The 18,013-nt window shown below is 39.9% G+C and overlaps 1 protein-coding gene across 4 annotated transcripts in view; it reads left to right on the forward strand.

Annotated features, from left to right (window-relative positions):
• FAM13C (family with sequence similarity 13 member C) overlaps window positions 1-18,013 on the forward strand; it is a 130,236-nt gene that overhangs the window by 39,193 nt on the left and 73,030 nt on the right. The gene's annotated exons all lie outside the window — the stretch shown is intronic.

Raw genomic sequence — 18,013 nt, forward strand, 5'->3', positions numbered from 1 at the left:
CAGTGAAAGTGTGGAGTCCTAACCACTGGACCACCAGGGAATTCCCTTCCATGAGGTCTTATTGTATATACTATTTTGCAGCTTAATTTTTAATTAATTAATTATTTTTTTAAACATCTTTATTGGAGTATAATTGCTTTACAATGGTGTGTTAGTTTCTGCTTTATAACAACGTGAATCAGCTATACATATACATATATCCCCATATCTCCTCCCTCTTGCGTCTCCCTCCCACCCTCCCTATCCCACCCATCAAGGTGGTCACAAAGCACCGAGCTGATCTCCCTGTGCTATGCGGCTGCTTCCCACTAGCTGTCTGTTTTACATTTGGTAGAGTATATATGTCCATGCCACTCTCTCACTTCGTCCCAGCTTACCCTTCCCCCTCCCCATGTCCTCAAGTCCATTCTCTACGTCTGTGTCTTTACTTCTGTCCTGCCCCTAGTTTCTTCAGAACCATTTTTTTTTTTTTTTTTTTTTTTTAGATTCCATATATATGTGTTAGCATACGGTATTTGTTTTTCTCTTTCTGACTAACTTCACTCTGTATGACAGACTCTAGGTCCATCCACCTCACTACAAATCACTCAATTTCGTTTCTTTTTATGGCTGAGTAATATCCCATTGTATATATGTGCCACATCTTCTTTATCCATTCATCTGTCGATGGACACTTAGACTCTTAGCTTAATTTTTAATTTAACAATATATCATCAGTCCCATAAGTACTGGTGTTTCTAGGGTTCTCTTCAGGTTTTCTATTCTCTCTCTGCACGTACTAAATGCAATTCTTCCGCTTGTAGTGTTAGTCACCTTCATGCTTATTTCCAAACATTTATTCCCAGCCCCTGTCTGGCTCTGGGACCCCAGCCCATCTATTTATCATTGCCCGCTTGGATGCTGCACAGGCACGACATCCAACTTGTCCTGAACACCGTTTCTCTTCCTGTTTCCATCTCAGGGAGCAGCGATATTATTCACCCCATTTTCCAAGCTCAAGATTTGGCCTCATCTTCAGTCCATCCTCTTTTTCATTCAACCACATCCTGTCAATCACCAGGCCTATTGTTTCCACCGATTCAATATCTTTTAAACCAGTCAGTCTTTTCTCCATTCTGACTGCCACCTCTGTAATGCCAAGTGACAGTCATCTCTTGCTTGGGGTGCTCTATTGTCTAACTGTCCTCCTTTCTGTCCCTTTCCCTCCTCACCTTCTAATTCACTTGCTTCACAGGTCCCAGATGATCCTTCTCCAGTGCAAATCTAAACATGTCTTACTTATAATATTCAGAGACTTGCCAGTGGCTTCACAATAAAGCCCAAACTCTCAGAGGGCTCATACGATCTGGCCTCTGCCTGTGCCTTGCCCGCCTCATTGGTCACCTCCCCACCTGTGTGACTCTCACCGCATATACCGCCAACCGCTCTGAGTTCCTGGAACATGCCAATTTCTAGCTGACACCTGTTTGCTTTGGTACATTCTGCCTCCCTGTTTCTGCTTCATCCTTTAGACCACTTCAGGGATGCTTCTCCCATGAACTGGGTTTGGTGTCATTCCCACATGTTCCCAGAGCATCTCACACAAATCTGTATCCTATTGTAGCACTGCTCATACTGTACTGTAGTAGCTTGTGTGTGGCTGCCACCACCATTGCCACCACTAGACTGCAAGCTCCCTGAGGGCAAGAATGAGGAAGAGCACAGAATGTAGCCCCTGATAGAAGCTGCATATGTGAATGATAAATGAATGTACAGATGACCCTTGAACAGCATGGGTTGGGCCATGCAGATCTTTTTCAAAAAATATAGTACCTCCGTTTTCATTTTACAGATCTTTAAATGAGCTAAGTGTGGGAAAAAGTTTGTGTTGATTAGAGAGCACAATATGTGGAATCAAAAGAACTAGGGTGCAAGTCCTCGTTCTATCCAAATGGTTTCAACTTCCTGCCCTTGGGTGAGTCACTTATCAATTCCTTGGTTTTTGAGGCAGAGATAATAGTACACAGATTTTCGACTGGGGGTGGGAGTAGGGGGTCAGGTGCCCCTAACCCCTGTGTTGTTCAAGGGTCCACTGGAGTCAGAAACCCAGGAAGCCCCTAATGCTGAAGACGTGGCCTGTCCCTGAATCCTAGGGGTTAGAATGATCAAGTCAGAAGCTTCACACGCCTTGAGGGATTAGGCGGGTTCAAAGGTCAGCATAAGCACTTTTCAGGGCCTGGGCGTGGCAGTTTGAGATACCAGTGCTACTAGGGAGTAGAGCAAAGTAATGGTGACCAGCATCTGCCTTCTGCTTTCCTTCGAGCTTCGTCCTGTTTGCAGCCTTCTGTAGACTCAGTGACATGTTACAGTTGGAGTGAGTGGGAGAGTTGGAGGCTTGTACAAGGTCTAACTCCTCAGTGGGGCAGGAGCAGACATGAGGCTTCCTGGAACGGGGTGCTTGGATTTGGGGCAGTCACAACACCCAAGGCGGCTAATCTTGCCTCTCGTGCAGCTGGTTAAACCTGCCACTCCCCGCTGGCTACAACCTGTGTAAACTCATTATCGGAAGACCTTCATTTCCTTATGAACCTCTCTCACTTTGGAGTCCCGTGTCCTTTATCCACATGCTGCAGAGGAACAAAAATCAGTACCACTGAGAACCCAAATGCCTGGAGACCCTCTTTGATACTCTGTTGTATGCTCTCTTGATTTTACACTTGAATACCACCCACCCCAGCTGTTACATGTTGTTAAATGTGACTGCTTTCACGCTGATTTGCATGGGATACTTCTCGGGTCTGCAGTGATAACGTTAATTTGTTTATCAGGACCCATAAAACAGAGGCCTCCCAGGGGCCCAGACCACCTCACAAACATAAACCTGCCCTTATGGGAAACACCTGTCAAGGAAATTGAGCACAAACCAATCTCAATCTTCTAACTCAGCTTTAGCTAGTTTATCTTACCCTAGAAAATAGGACCCACCAGCCTTATAAGGAATTCCCGTCCGCCTAGCCAATCATGCGCCCCTTCCACGTTGCTGTTTTGAACGCTCTTTGAAACTCACGCTTGCCCAGTATCCTTTGGGAAGAGCGGTCCACTGATTGTGAGGCCCTCTACTTTCCCAATCCACGGATTGTAGCCCCTTGGATGAAAGATATCACACTCTTTACCAAGTTGTTTTAGTTTGGTCATTGGACAGTGGTGATGAGACTGGAAGACAGGGGCTGAAGATTCCGGGGATGGCTGCATAGATGCAGATGAAGGTACCAACAGAGCCCTCTTGATTTGCTGCCTTTTGGGCCTGTCTGCGGGATCTCCAGGAAGCCTCTCTCAGGTGGAGCTCTGCTTCTTTTGCATTCTGAGCTCTTTGAGTTTGTTTGTCCTACTTTTTCCAGGTGGAAAATTGGGGTGTGAGAGACTCTAGGTTTTCACGGTGAGGCTTAAGGTCTCAGGAACTGTGCACAGGCAGCCAGAAACAGTAAATCTGGTTGAATTAGGGAGGATTATTTCAAGGGAAAATAATAGTTACCCCTCAATCTAAAGAAAGCAAGATGGCAGCTGTTAGGGAACTCACAAAGCCGCCAGGTAAGCCTCCACAGCATAAACTGCTGGGGGATTTGGGGAAATAAATAAAGAGAAGAAATTCAGACTTTTTTGACCAAGGGAACATCAAAATCTAAGTAGGCACAAGTCAGCTATTAAAAACCATCAGGGAATCCTTCACTATAAAGAAATCTTTTTTTTCTTCAATTGAGGTAAATTTGGTATATAACATATTAGTTTCAGAGTATAACATAATAATTCGAACTTGGCATGCACTACAAAGTGATCACTACCATAAGTCTAGTTTCCGTCCATCACCATAAAACTGACCTCCTTCACCATTTTTGCTCACCTCCAACCCCTTTCCCCTCGGATAATCATTGATCTGTTCTTTGTGTTTGAGTTTTGTATGTTTGTTGGTTTGGTTTTTAGCTTCCACATATAAGTAAAATCATGCAGTATTAGTCTTTCTCTGCCTGACTCATCTCACTTAGCAAAATACCCTCAAGGTCCATCCATGTTGTTGTAAATGGCAAGATTTCATTCTTTTTTATGGCTGAGTAGTATTCCATTGTATATATGTACCACGTCTTCTTTATCCATTCATCTGTCAATGGATACTTAGGTTGCTTCCATATCTTGGCTATTGTGAATAATGCTACTATGTACATTGGGGTGCATACATCTTTTCAAGTTAGTGTTTTCCTTTTCTTCAGGTAAATACCCAGGAGTGAAATGGTTGGACCATTAGATAGTTCTATTTTTAGTTTTTGGAGTAACCGTCATACTGTCTTCTAGAGTGGCTGCACCAATTTATGTTCCCACCTATAGTACACAAAGGTTCCCTTTTTTCCACTTCCTCCTCAACACTTGTTACCTGTCTTTCTAATAATAGCCATTCTTACAGGTGTGAGATATTATCTTGTTGTTTTTACTTGCATTTCCCTGAGATTTAGTGATGTTGAGCATCTTTTCATGTGCTTGTTGGCCATTTTTATGTCTTCCTCGGAAAAATATCTTCTCAGATCCTCTGCCCACTTTTTAATTGGGTTGTTTTTTTGTTATTGAGTTGTATGAGTCCTTTATATTTTGGATATTAGCCCCTTATAGATTCATGATTGGCAAATATCTTGTCCCATTCAGTAGGTTGCCTTTTTATTTTGTTGGTGGTTTCCTTCACTGTAAAGATGCTTTTTAGTGTGATGTAGTCTCATTTGATTACTTTTGCTTTTGTTGCCATTGTCTTTGGAGTAGATCCAAAAAAATATGGCTAAGAGTGATGTCATGAAACTTACACATGTTTTCTTCTAGGTGTTTGATGGTTTCTGGTCTTACATTCAAGTCTTTAATCAATTTTGAGTTAATTTTTGTGTATGGTGTAAGATAGTGGTCTAGTTTCATTATTTTGCACATGGCTGTCCAGTTTTCCCAACACCATTTATTCTTTTGCACATGGCTGTCCAGTTTTCCCAAAGGAGACATTCTTGTCTCCTTTGTCATAAATTAATTGACTACATATGCGTAGCTTTATTTCTTGGCTCTGTTCTGTTCCATTGATCTATGTGTCTGTTTTTAGGCCAATACCATACTGTTTCGATTAGTAAAGATTTGCAATATAGTTTGAAATCAGGAAGCATGATACCTCCAGCCTTGTTCTTCTTTCTCAAGATTGCTTTGGCTATTTGGTGTCTTTTGTGGTTCCATACAAATTTTAGGATTACTTGTTTTAGTTCTGTGAAAAATGCCATTGAAATTTGACAGGATTGCATTGAATTTGTAGATTGCTTCAGGTGATGTGGAAATTTTAACGCTATTAATTCTTCCAGTCTATGAGCATTGAATATGTTTCCATTTATTTGTGTCTTTTTCAATTTCTTTCATCAGTGTCTTATTAAGGTACAGGTCTTTCACCTCCTTGGTTAAATTTATTCCTAGTTATTTTATTCTTTTTGATGCAATTGTAAATGGGATTGTTTTCTTAATTTATCTAATAGTTTCTTACTAGTGTATAGAAACACAACAGATTTTTGTGTATTGATTTTGCATCCTGCACCTTTACTGAATTTGTTTATTAGTTCTATTTCTTTTCAGAGTCTTTTAAAAAAAAATTTTTTTTAACATCTTTATTGGAGTATAATTGCTTTACTATGGTATGTTAGTTTCTGCTTTATAACAAAGTGAATCAGCTATACATATACATATATCCCCATATCCCCTTCCTCTTGCATCTCCCTCCCACTCTCCCTATCCCACCCATCAAGGTGGTCACAAAGCACTGAGCTGATCTCCCTGTGCTATGCAGCTGCTTCCCACTAGCTATCTATTTTACATTTGGCAGTATATATAAGTCCATGCCACTCTCTCACTTTGTCCCAGCTTATCCTTCCCCCTCTCCGTGTCCTCAAATCAGTTCTCTACATCTGTGTCTTTATTCCTGTCCTGGCCCTAGGTTCTTCAGAACCATTTTTTTCTTTTTTTTTTTTTTTTAGATTCCATATATATGAGTTAGCATACAGTATTTGTTTTTCTCTTTCTGACTTACTTCACTCTGTATGACAGACTCTAGACCCATCCACCTCACTACAAATAACTCAATTTCGTTTCTTTTAATGGCTGAGTAATATTCCATTGTATATATGTGCCACATCTTCTTTATCCATTCATCTGTTGATGGACACTTAGGTTGCTTCCATATCCTGGCTATTGTAAATAGAGCTGCAATGAACATTGTGGTACATGACTCTTTGTGAATTATGGTTTTCTCAGGGAATATGCCCAGTAGTGGGAGTGCTGGGTTGTATGGTAGTTCTATTTTTAGTTTTTTAAAGAGCCTCCGTACTGTTCTCCATAGTGCCTGTATCAATTTACATTCTCACCAACAGTGCAGGAGGGTTCCCTTTTCTCCACACCCTCTCCAGCATTTATTGTTTCTAGATTTTTTGATGATGGCCATTCTGACCTGTGTGAGGTGATATCTCATTGTAGTTTTGATTTGCATTTCTCTAATGATTAACAACGTTGAGCATCCTCTCATGTGTTTGTTGGCAATTTGTATATCTTCTTTGGAGAAATGTCTATTTAGGTCTTCTGCCCATTTTTGGATTGGGTTGTTTGTTTCTTTGATATTGAGCTGCATGAGCTGCTTATAAATTTTGGAGATTAATCCTTTGTCCGTTGATTCATTTGCAAATATTGTCTCCCATTCTGAGGGTTGGCTTTGAGTCTTGTTTATGGTTTCCTTTGCTGTGCAAAAGCTTTTAAGTTTCATTAGGTCCCATTTGTTTATTTTTGTTTTTATTTCCATTTCTCTAGGAGGTGGGTCAAAAAGGATCTTGCAGTGATTTATGTCATAGAGTGTTCTGCCTATGTTTTCCTCTAAGAGTTTTATAGTATCTGGCGTTACATTTAGGTCTTTAATCCATTTTGAGTTTATTTTTGTGTATGGTGTTAGGGACTGTTCTAATTTCATTCTTTTCCATGTAGCTGTCCAGTTTACCCAGTACCACTTACTGAAGAGGCTGTCTTTTCTCCATTGTATATTCTCGCCTCTTTATCAAAAATAAAGTGACCATATGTGCATGGGTTTATCTCTGGGCTTTCTATCCTGTTCCATTGATCTCTATTTCTGTTTTTGTGCCAGTACCATACTGTCTTGATTACTGTAGCTTTGAAGGATAGTCTGAAGTCCGGGAGCCTGATTCCTCCAGCTCGTTTTCTTTCTCAAGATTGCTTTGGCTATTCAGGGTCTTTTGTGTTTCCATACAAATTGTGAAATTTTTTGTTCTAGTTCTGTGAAAAATGCCTTTGGTAGTTTGATAGGGATTGCATTGAAACTGTAGATTGCTTTGGGTAGTAGAGTCATTTTCACAATGTTGATTCTTCCAATCCAAGAACATAGGCTATCTCTCCATCTGTGTGTATCATCTTTAATTTCTTTCATCAGTGTCTTATAGTTTTCTGCATTCAGGTCTTTTGTCTCCTTAGGTAGGTTTATTCCTAGGTATTTTATTCTTTTTGTGGCAGTGGTAAATGGGAATGTTTCCTTAATTTCTCTTTCAGATTTTTCATCATTAGTGTATAGGAATGAAAGAGATTTCTGTGCATTAATTTTGTATCCTGCTACTTTACCAAATTCATTGATTAGCTCTACTGGTTTTCTTGTAGTGTCTTTAGGATTCTCTATGTATAGTATCATGTCATCTGCAAACAGTGACAGCTTTACTTCTTCTTTTCCGATTTGAATTCCTTTTATTTCTTTTTCTTCTCTGATTGCTGTGGCTAAAACTTCCATAACTATGTTGAATAATAGTGGTGAGAGTGGACAACCTTGTCTTGTTCCTGATCTTAGTGGAAATGGTTTCCGTTTTTCACCCTTGAGAACGATGGTGGGTGTGGGTTTGTAATATATGGCCTTTGTTATGTTGAAGTAAGTTCCCTCTATGCCTACTTTCTGGAGGATTTTTATCATAAATGGGTGTTGAATATTGTCGAAAGCTTTTCCTGCATTTATTGAGATGATCATATGGTTTTTATCCTTCAGTTTGTTAATATGGTGTATCACATTGATTGATTTGCATATATTGAAGAATCCTTGCATTCCTGAGATAAACCCCACTTGATCATGGTGTATGATCCTTTTAATGTGCTGTTGGATTCTGTTTGCTAGTATTTTGTTGAGGATTTTTGCATCTATGTTCATCAGTGATATTGGCCTGCAGTTTTCTTTCTTTGTGACACCTTTGTCTGTTTTTGGTATCAGGGTGATGGTGGCCTTGTAGAATGAGTTTGGGAGTGTTCCTCCCTCATATATTTTGGAAGAGGTTGAGAAGGATAGGTGTTAGCTCTTCTCTAAATGTTTGATAGAATTCGCCTGTGAAGCCATCTGGTCCTGGGCTTTTGTTTGTTGGAAGATTTTTAACCACAGTCTCAATTTCAGTGCTTGTGATTGGTCTGTTTATATTTTCTGTTTCTTCCTGGTTCAGTTGTGGAAGGTTGTGCTTTTCTAAGAATCTGTCCATTTCTTCCAAGGTATCCATTTTATTGGCATATAGTTGCTGTAGTAATCTCTCATGATCCTGTGTATTTCTACAGTGTCAGTTGTTACTTCTCCTTTTTCATTTCTAATTCTATTGATTTGAGTCTTCTCCCTTTTTTTCTTGATGAGTCTGGCTAATGGTTATCAATTTTGTTTATCTTCTCAAACATCAGCTTTTAGTTTTATTTATCTTTGCTCTTGTTTCCTTCATTTCTTTTTCATTTATTTCTGATCTGATCTTTATGATTTCTTTCCTTCTGCTATCTTTGGGGGTTTTTTGTTCTTCTTTCTCTAACTGCTTTAGGTGTAAGGTTAGGTTGTTTATTTGAGATGTTTCTTGTTTCTTGAGTTAGGATTGTATTGCTATAAACTTCCCTCTTAGAACTGCTTTTGCTGCATCCCATAGGTTTTGGGTCATTGTGTTTTCATTGTCATTTGTTTCTAGGTATTTTTTGATTTCCACTTTGATTTCTTCAGTGATCTCTTGGTTATTATGTAGTGTATTGTTTAGCCTCCATGTGTTTGTATTTTTTTACAGATTTTTTCCTGTAATTGATATTTAGTCTCATAGTGTTGTGGTCAGAAATGATCCTTGATGTGATTTCAGTTATCTTAAATTTACCAAGGCTTGATTTGTGACCCAAGATATGATCTATCCTGGAGAATGTTCCATGAGCACTTGAGAAGAAAGTGTATTCTGTTGTTTTGGGATGGAATGTCCTATAAATATCAATTAATTCCATCTTGTTTAATGTTTCATTTAAAGCCTGTGTTTCCTTATTTATTTTCATTTTGGATGATCTGTCCATTGGTGAAAGTGGGGTGTTAAAGTCCCCTACTATGATTGTGTTATTGTTGATTTCCCCTTTGATGGCTGTTAGCATTTGCCTTGTGTACTGAGGTGCTCCTATGTTGGGCGTATAAATAGTTACAATTGTTATATCTTCTTCTTGGATTGATCCCTTGATCATTATGTAGTGTCCTTCCTTGTCTCTTGTAACATTCTTCATTTTAAAGTCTATTTTATCTGATATGAGTATTGCTACTCCATCTTTCTTTTGATTTCCCTTTACATGGAATCTTTTTCCATCCCCTCCCTTTCAGTCTGTATGTGTCCCTAGGTCTGTAGTGGGTCTCTTGTAGCTAGCATATATATGGGTCTTGTTTTTGTATCCATTCAACCAGTTTATGTCTTTTGGTTGGAGCATTTAATCCATTTACATTTAAGGTAATTATCGATATGTATGTTCCTATTCCCATTTTCTTAATTGTTTTGGGTTTGTTATTGTAGGTCTTTTCCTTCTCTTGTGTGTCCTGCCTAGAGAAGTTCCTTAACATTTGTTGTAAAGCTGGTTTGGTGGTGCTGAATTCTCTTAGCTTTTGCTTGTCTGTGAAGGTTTTAATTTCTCCATCGAATCTGAATGAGATCCTTTCTGCGCAGAGTAATCTTGGTTTTAGGTTTTTCCCTTTCATCACTTTAGATGTGTCCTGCCACTCTCTTCTGGCTAGCAGAGTTTCTGCTGAAAGATCAGCTGTTAACCTTTTGGGGGATTCCCTTGTATGTTATTTGTTGTTTTTCCCTTGCTGCTTTTAATATTTTTTCTTTGTATTGAATTTTTGATAGTTTGATTAATATGTGTCTTGGCGTGTTTCTCCTTGGATTTATCCTGTATGGGACGCTCTGTGTTTCCTGGACTTGATTGAGTATTTCCTTTTCCATATTAGGGAAGTTTTCAACTATAATCTCTTCAAATATTTTTTCAGTCCCTTTCTTTTTCTCTTCTTCTTCTGGGACCCCTATAATTCGAATGTTGGTGCATTTAATGTTGTCCCAGAGGTCTCTAAGACTGTCCTCAATTCTTTCCATTCTTTTTTCTTTATTCTGCTCTGTGGTAGTTATTTCCACTATTTTATCTTCCAGGTCACTTATCCGTTTTTCTGCCTCAGTTATTCTGCTATTAATTCCTTTTAGAGAATTTTTAATTTCATTTATTGTGTTGTTCATCATTGTTTGTTTGCTCTTTAGTTCTTCTCGGTCCTTCTTAAACGTTTCTTGTATTTTCTCCATTCTATTTCCAAGATTTTGGATCATCTTTACTATCATTACTCTCAATTATTTTTCAGGTAGACTGCCTATTTCCTCCTCATTTGTTTGGTGTAGTGGGTGTTTACCTTGCTCCTTCATCTGCTATGTCTGTCTCTGTCTTCTCATTTTGCTTAACTTACTGTGTTTGGGGTCTCCTTTTCTCAGGCTGCAGGTTCGTAGTTCCTGTTGTTTTTGGTGTCTGCCCCCAGTGGCTAGGGTTGGTTCAGTGGGTTGCGTAGGATTCCTGGTGGAGAGGACTGGTGCCTGTTTTCTGGTGGATGAGGCTGGATCTTGTCTTTCTGGTGGGCAGGACCGTGTCCGGTGGTGTGTTGTGGGGTGTCTGTGACCTTATTATGATTTTAGGCAGCCTCTCTGCTAATGGGTGGGGTTGTGTTCCTGTCTTGCTAGTTGTTTGTCATAGGGTGTCCAGCACTGTGGCTTGCTGGTCATTGAGTGGAGCTGGGTCTTAACGTTGAGATGGTGATCTCTGGGTAAGTTTTTGCTGTTTGATATTACGTGGAGCTGGGAGGTCTCTGGTGGACTAATGTCCTGAACTTGGCTCTCCCACCTCAGAGGCACAGGCCTGACACCCAGCCAGAGCACCAAGACCCTGTCAGCCACATGGCTCAGAAGAAAAGGGAGCAAAAAAGAATGAAAGAAAGAAAGAAAATAAATAAATACATAAAATAATTAAAATAAAAAATTAAAAAAATTGTTAAAAATAAAAAAATTTTAAAGTAAGAAATAGAAGAACGAAAGAAAGAAGAGAGTAACCAAACCAAAAAACAAATCTACCAATGATAACAAGTGCTAAAAACTATACTAAAAAAAATAAATAAATGGAAAAAAAATGGACAGAATCCTAGGACAAATGGTAAAAGCAAAGCTATACAGACAGACTCACACAAAGAAGCATACGTATACACACTCAGAAAGAGAGAAAAAGAAAAATATATATATATATATAAAACAAGAAAGGAACAGAGCAACCAAATCAATAAACAAATCTACCAATGATAATAAACTGTAAATACTAAACTAAGATAAACATAAAACCAGAAAAAAATTAGATGTTGAAAGCAAACCCCAAGTCTACAGTTGCTCCCAAAGTCCACCACCTCAATTTTGGGATGATTCGTTGTCTATTCAGGTATTCCCCAGTTGAAGGGTACATCAAATTGATTGTGGAGATTTAATCTGCTGCTCCTGAGGGTGCTGGGAGAGATATCCCTTTCTCTTCTTTGTTTGCACAGCTCCTGGGGTTCAGCTTTGGATATGGCCCCGCCTCTGCGTGTAGGTCGCCTGAGGGCATCTGTTCTTCGCTCACACAGGACGGGGTTAAAGGAGCAGCTGATTAGAGGGCTCTGGCTCACTCAGGCCACGGGGGCTGGTGGGGGTATGGAATGTGGGGCGAGCCTGTGGCAGCCGAGGCCAGCATGACGTTGCACCAGCCTGAGGCGCGCCGTGCGTTCTCCTGGGGAAGTCGTCCCTGGATCACGGGACCCTGGCAGTGGCGGGCTGCACAGGCTCCCGGGAGGAGAGGTGTGGATAGTGACTCGTGCTTGCACACAGGCTTCTTGGTGGCTGCAGCAGCAGCCTTAGCATCTCATGCCTGTCTCCGGGGTCCACGTTGATAGCCGCGGCTCATGTCCGTCTCTGAAGCTCGTTTAGGTGGTGCTCTGAATCCCCTCTCCTCGCACACCCCGAAACAGTGGTGTCTTGCCTCTTTGGCAGCTCCAGACTTTTTCCCGGACTCCCTCCCGGCTAGCTGTGGCACACTAGCCCCCTTCAGGCTGTGTTCACGCAGCCAACCCCAGTCCTCTCCCTGGGATCCGACCTCCGAAGCCCGAGCCTCAGCTCCCAGCCCCCACCCGTCCTGGCGTGTGAGCAGACAAGCCTCTCAGACTGGTGCATGCTGGGCAGCACTGATCCTCTGTGCGGGAATCTCTCTGCTTTGCCCTCTGCACCCCTGTTGCTGTGCTCTCCTCCGTGGCTCTGAAGCTTCCCCCCCCCCCACCCAACCCTCCACCTCCACCTCCACCAGTGAAGGGCCTTCCTAGTGTGTGGAAACCTTTCCTCCTTCACAGCTCCCTCCGCGACGTGCAGGTCCCGTCCCTATTCTTCTGTCTGTTTTTTCTTTTGCCCTACCCAGGTATGTGGGGAGTTTCTTGCCTTTTGGGAAGTCTGAGGTCTCCTGCCAGTGTTCAGTAGGTGTTCTGCAGGAGTTGTTCCACACATAGATGTATTTCTGATGTATTTGTGAGGAGGAAGATGATCTCCACGTCTTACTCCTATGCCATCTTGAAGGTCTCCCCTTTTTGTAGAGTCTTTAGTGTTTTCTCTGTATAATGTCATCTGCAAATAGTGACAGTTTCACTTCTTCCTTCCCAATTTAGATGACTTTCATTTCTTTTTCTTGCCTAATGGCTCTGGCCAGGACTTCCAATGCCTAAGTCAGCCTGCACTTACTGGAAGCACCTGTCCAGGAAACCTAACACACATCAATTGCAATCCTCCAACTCATCTTCGGTTAGTTTACCTTACACAAGAAGATAGGCCCTGCTAGCCTTATAAGGAAATCCCCATCCTCTTCGCCAATCATGCCCCGTTTCTGTGTTGCCTCTTCTCATGCTCTAGAATAGTCACCCTTGCCTAAAATCCCTCAGGAACAGTGTTCTGTTTCTTAATAGGTACTGTATTCCCCAACCCATGGTTTGTTTCCTCTTGAGTAAAGGACATCAAACTAGTTACAAATTGTTTTAGTTTTGTCATTTGACAATAGTAAATTTGGGATGTTGAAACATAGTGGACAGAACTCCAAATTTGGATTTAGGAGATTGGGATTAGGATCTGGGTTCTCTAGCTCAAGTGGAACAGTATGGTCCTATTTCATGCAATTTTGAATTAAGTATTGACTATAAAGTATTAAGTCTCTCCATGCAAACAATTTGAAATAGTGTAATTCTCCCCCTAGATTTATCAAGATTTGCGTAATTTCAAAGCTGTTTGGGTCTATGGAATTATAAGCTGTGTTTATTCTATTGAAATATTTCCACTTTAGCTAGTGAACAGAAATACCCATTATCTTCTGTTATGGGAATGGTCTTAAAATATATAAATCTCAGTTAGATTTTTCAGGGTCTTCAGGAAGACATCTCTTGTGTAAAAGACAATCTTTCTGTCCTAGGTAAGTCATCTATCTTGTCTTCTCTTGATTATTCTTATTCTCGCTGCAGAAAACTGGGAGAGTAAAATCCACCTCCTAGTTTTAAATGAGGAAATATAGGTTAAACATGCCTTGCCTAGTTTAGTGTTGGTACAGATCAGGCACTCAGTGAATGTTATTTGGAAAGTGGACAAGATAGACAATATAATTTGAATGTGTGTTTTCTACTAGAAATTCTTACAACTCTAAGCAGTAAACTAGGTGATATCTCTGTATTACAGGTTAGGAAATAGGATCAGAGGAGATTCTACTTTGGGGGTATGTGTGGATTTTGAACCAATGCCTGCCTTCCTACATGACTTACTTTATTCTTTGTTGAAATAGTGACTAAGGTAGGCAGAAATTATTTTTAAAATGGGACTGATAGGACTGAAGAAATAGTGATCTACGTTCCCTGTTTCTTAAGGGGTCAGAACATTAATAATCAGATGCACATTTTTTTAAAAGAAATTTAAATAATCTCTTCCAGGGTTTCCTTTCCCCCAATTATGAAATGAATGTGATAATAACAAATAGTTCTTTTAATCAGGGGTGAAAGTCTTTAAAACTCCCAATTATTCAGAAGGACTTTAAGTCACTTTCACAGACATGTGCAGGTTTAAGATAATAGGAACTTTAGGGTAATATAGGATAGGGTATATTTATAACACTTTTCCTGTTCTAAGAGCTGAAAATATGTGCTCTTCTGAACTATGGAGATATCAGATGCATTAATCATGTGGTAATTAGAGCTCTTGGGAAGAACATGCTCTCATAAATGCAAGACATTTTTATTAACAATGGAGTGATTAGTTATAAAGCCATTTAATTTAAAATTTAAGCCAGCAATAGGAGGAAATAACATTCTAAATAAATTTCAGAATAGAATGGTCATAGATAAACCCTCAAGTGTGAGAAGATTGAAAAAAGTGACTGTTTTGACTCGCCACATCTTGGAAGGAAGATTTAGAGGATGCATATGTCTTTGAGGCCCAAGGGTAATACTCTGGGCATACTAGAGCAGATGGGCAAAAACTGGAATGAGGTTGGAAAATTCTTTCTTCTGGGTCATGGATTTGTACAAATTGTAAAACTTGGAAGGGCCTGAAGCAGTGGACATGCCATTGGATTAAAACTAGATTCTCTCAAGTTCTTTATGAGCCAGCTGAACTCACTAAAATCCCAACAAGGACAAAATATCATATTTCACCATTTCTACTTAGGGACACCTGTTTTCTTCCTTAACTCAGCTGGGGTTTTGAGCCTCTGAACCTGATTAGTAGACAGCTTTGCTCTTGTCATTGTGTATACTATCCTAGCCTCTGCTCATGGATCAGAATATAACCAAAGTAACATTTGTTTTAGTATGAAATATCTTTCTTCTGAGAAATATCTTTCTTATGAAATATCTCAGATCTTAATCAATTTGTTTGTTCCTGCATATAAGCAGAAAACCCACAAATCACTTTACTGAGGCTGGGCTTGGGACATGCGGGAGGTGAGGTTGAAGGGTAGAAGAGCATGGTTGGGAGCAGGAAAAGATGTAGGATGACTCCTCTTACAGATGCCCCATCCAGACTATGCCTGACCAGGTGGCAGGAAGACAAACCTGGAGGAGAAGTTCTTGGCTTCTACTTCCCTTGTTCCCTTGGTCAGTTTGGACCTGCCCATTTGACAAACACATTAACACAGAAGTAGGCAAGTTAGTGTCTGCCCTCTCACACTTTAGTTTTTGTTAGAAACAGATTTTAAAGTTCTTTGGGACAGGGATGTCTTATTCACTTTTATATAACCCTCCTAACTATCAACATCCTTGGTATGTAGTAGGTGATTGCTTTTTTTATTGAAGTATAGTTGACATTTAATGTTGTATTAGTTTCAGGTGTACAACATAGTGGTTCAACATTTGTATGTATAACACATTGATCACCATGATATGTCTAGTAACCATCTGTCACTGTACAAAGTTGCTACAATATTGTTGAATATATTCCCTATGTTGTACATAACTTACCTGTGACTTATTTTATAACTGGAAGTTTATACCTCTTGAATCCCCTTCACCTATATTGCACGATCTCCCACCCACCTTTCTTCTGGTGATCGTCAGTGCTGTTCTCTGTATCCACGTGTCTGTTTCTGTTTTATTTTGCTTGTTCATTTGTTTTGTTGTTTAGATTCCATATGTAAGTGAAATCATACAGTATTTGTCCTTCTCTGTCTGACTTTTTTCACTTAGCGTAATGCCCTCTAGGTCCATCCATGTTGCTGCAAATGACAAGATTTCATTCTTTTCTTATGACTGGGTAATATTCAGTGTGTGTGTGTGTGTGTGTGTGTGTGTGTGTGTGTGTGTGTGTTATACCATCCTTTTTATCCCTTCTTCTATCAATGGACACTTAGATTGCTTTCATATCTTGGCTATTGTAAATAATGCTGCAATGAACATAGGGGTGCATATATCTTTTCAAATTACTATTTTCATTTTCTCTGGGTAAGTACCCAGAAGTGGAATCAATGGGTCATAAGGTAGTTCTAGTTTTAATCTTTTGAGAAAACTCCATACTGTTTTCCATAGTGGCTGAACCAATTTACATTCCCACCAAAAGTGCATGAGGGTCCCCTTTTCTCTACATCCTCACCAACATTTATTGTTGGCTATTATCAAAAAGACATTCTGACAGGTGTGAGATGATATCTCACTGTGGTTTTGATTTGCGTTTCCCTGATGATTAGTGATGTTGAGCATCTTTTCCTGTGTCTGTTGGCCATCTGTATGTCTTCCTTGGAAAAATGTCCATTCAGGTCCTCTGCCCATTTCTTAATCAGATTTCTTTTTGTTATTGAGTTGTGTGAGTTCTTTGTATATTTTGGATATTAGCCCCTTATTGGATACATGATTTGCAAATATCTTTTCCCATTCAGTAGGCTGCCTTTTCATTTTGTTGATCATTTTCTTTGCTGTACAAAAGCTTTTTGGTTTGACATATTGCCATTTATTTATTTTTGCTTTTGTTTGTAAAATCCATGGGAATCCAGCAGTGTGTGGCCTGTAACCCTTCTCAACCTCCGTGGGTTCAAAGGATTAGATAAAACACTGTCTTTGGGGAAAAAACCCTCTTTCTTAAAAGGGTTAAGTTTTAAAGGAATGGAAATTTCTGGAAATTTCTGGTTTAAATTGTTTAGAAATGAGAAGGGCCATTTCTTTAGGTCTACAAGTAGGGTGGCTTCTAAATACGATGTTTAAAATAATATTATTAGTATAGAAACCTGAAACAAGCATCCCACCACAAAAATAAGTTTGCTTTTGCTGAACTCACTTGGGTTAAGTCTCCAAGGATTTCCTTAACACCAGTTTCAGAATACTGAGCTTCGAGGGAATTTTTGTAAAAGGACTGTTATCATCATCAATAGCTCCCATCCACTGTGTGCCTCCAGTTGGTAAGTAGTAAAAGAGCATCTTGTTCAACAACCTTGTGAGCTTGGAGTATTATCTCCATTTTACAGACAAGGAAACTGAGGTCCAGATAATGGATGTGATTTGCCTAAGGTCGCATACCTAGCATACTTGCAAGCAGAGCTGTCTCACTTGAAAACCATTGTTTGGGGAAACTTGGCCAGTATTTGAATAGCTGTAGAATTTTTCACAAGCAACTACTATGTCTAGGGAACTATTGGATACTAATGGAACCCTTTCATGTGGTGTGTCTTCTTGCCCGAAGCTGGAGGCTTAGAAAAATTAAAGAAAGGATCTTGGTAGTTCTAATTCATTCCTTTTCCTCAACTCTGCTCCCACTTTCCATTTTACCCCTCTAATAGGAAGGCATTCCTATAATTTTGCTCTAGAAGCTTGTGATGGCTACTTGGCAAATAGCCCCACCAAATTATTCTAGTACAATATTTTAGAAAAATGATTTCTGACATATTGAGACACCTGACATATTGGCACTTGTACTGACTTCAACCCATACCCCTAAGAGGGGAGCTTGGTCTGTATTGTCACCACAGTGACATACGGTGTCATACTGCACCGTCAGACCCAAGTTCACTGTATCACATGAATATTTTGACTGCATGACAGTAGCCATCTGGATTTTCTGAGTTTCTCACTGATTTTGGTTTTAGTATTTCATTTATCAGGTAAAGAGGGGCTGTTTTATCC

The sequence above is a fragment of the Eubalaena glacialis genome, chromosome 1, assembly GCF_028564815.1.
Source record: "Eubalaena glacialis isolate mEubGla1 chromosome 1, mEubGla1.1.hap2.+ XY, whole genome shotgun sequence".
Taxonomy (NCBI): domain Eukaryota; kingdom Metazoa; phylum Chordata; class Mammalia; order Artiodactyla; family Balaenidae; genus Eubalaena; species Eubalaena glacialis.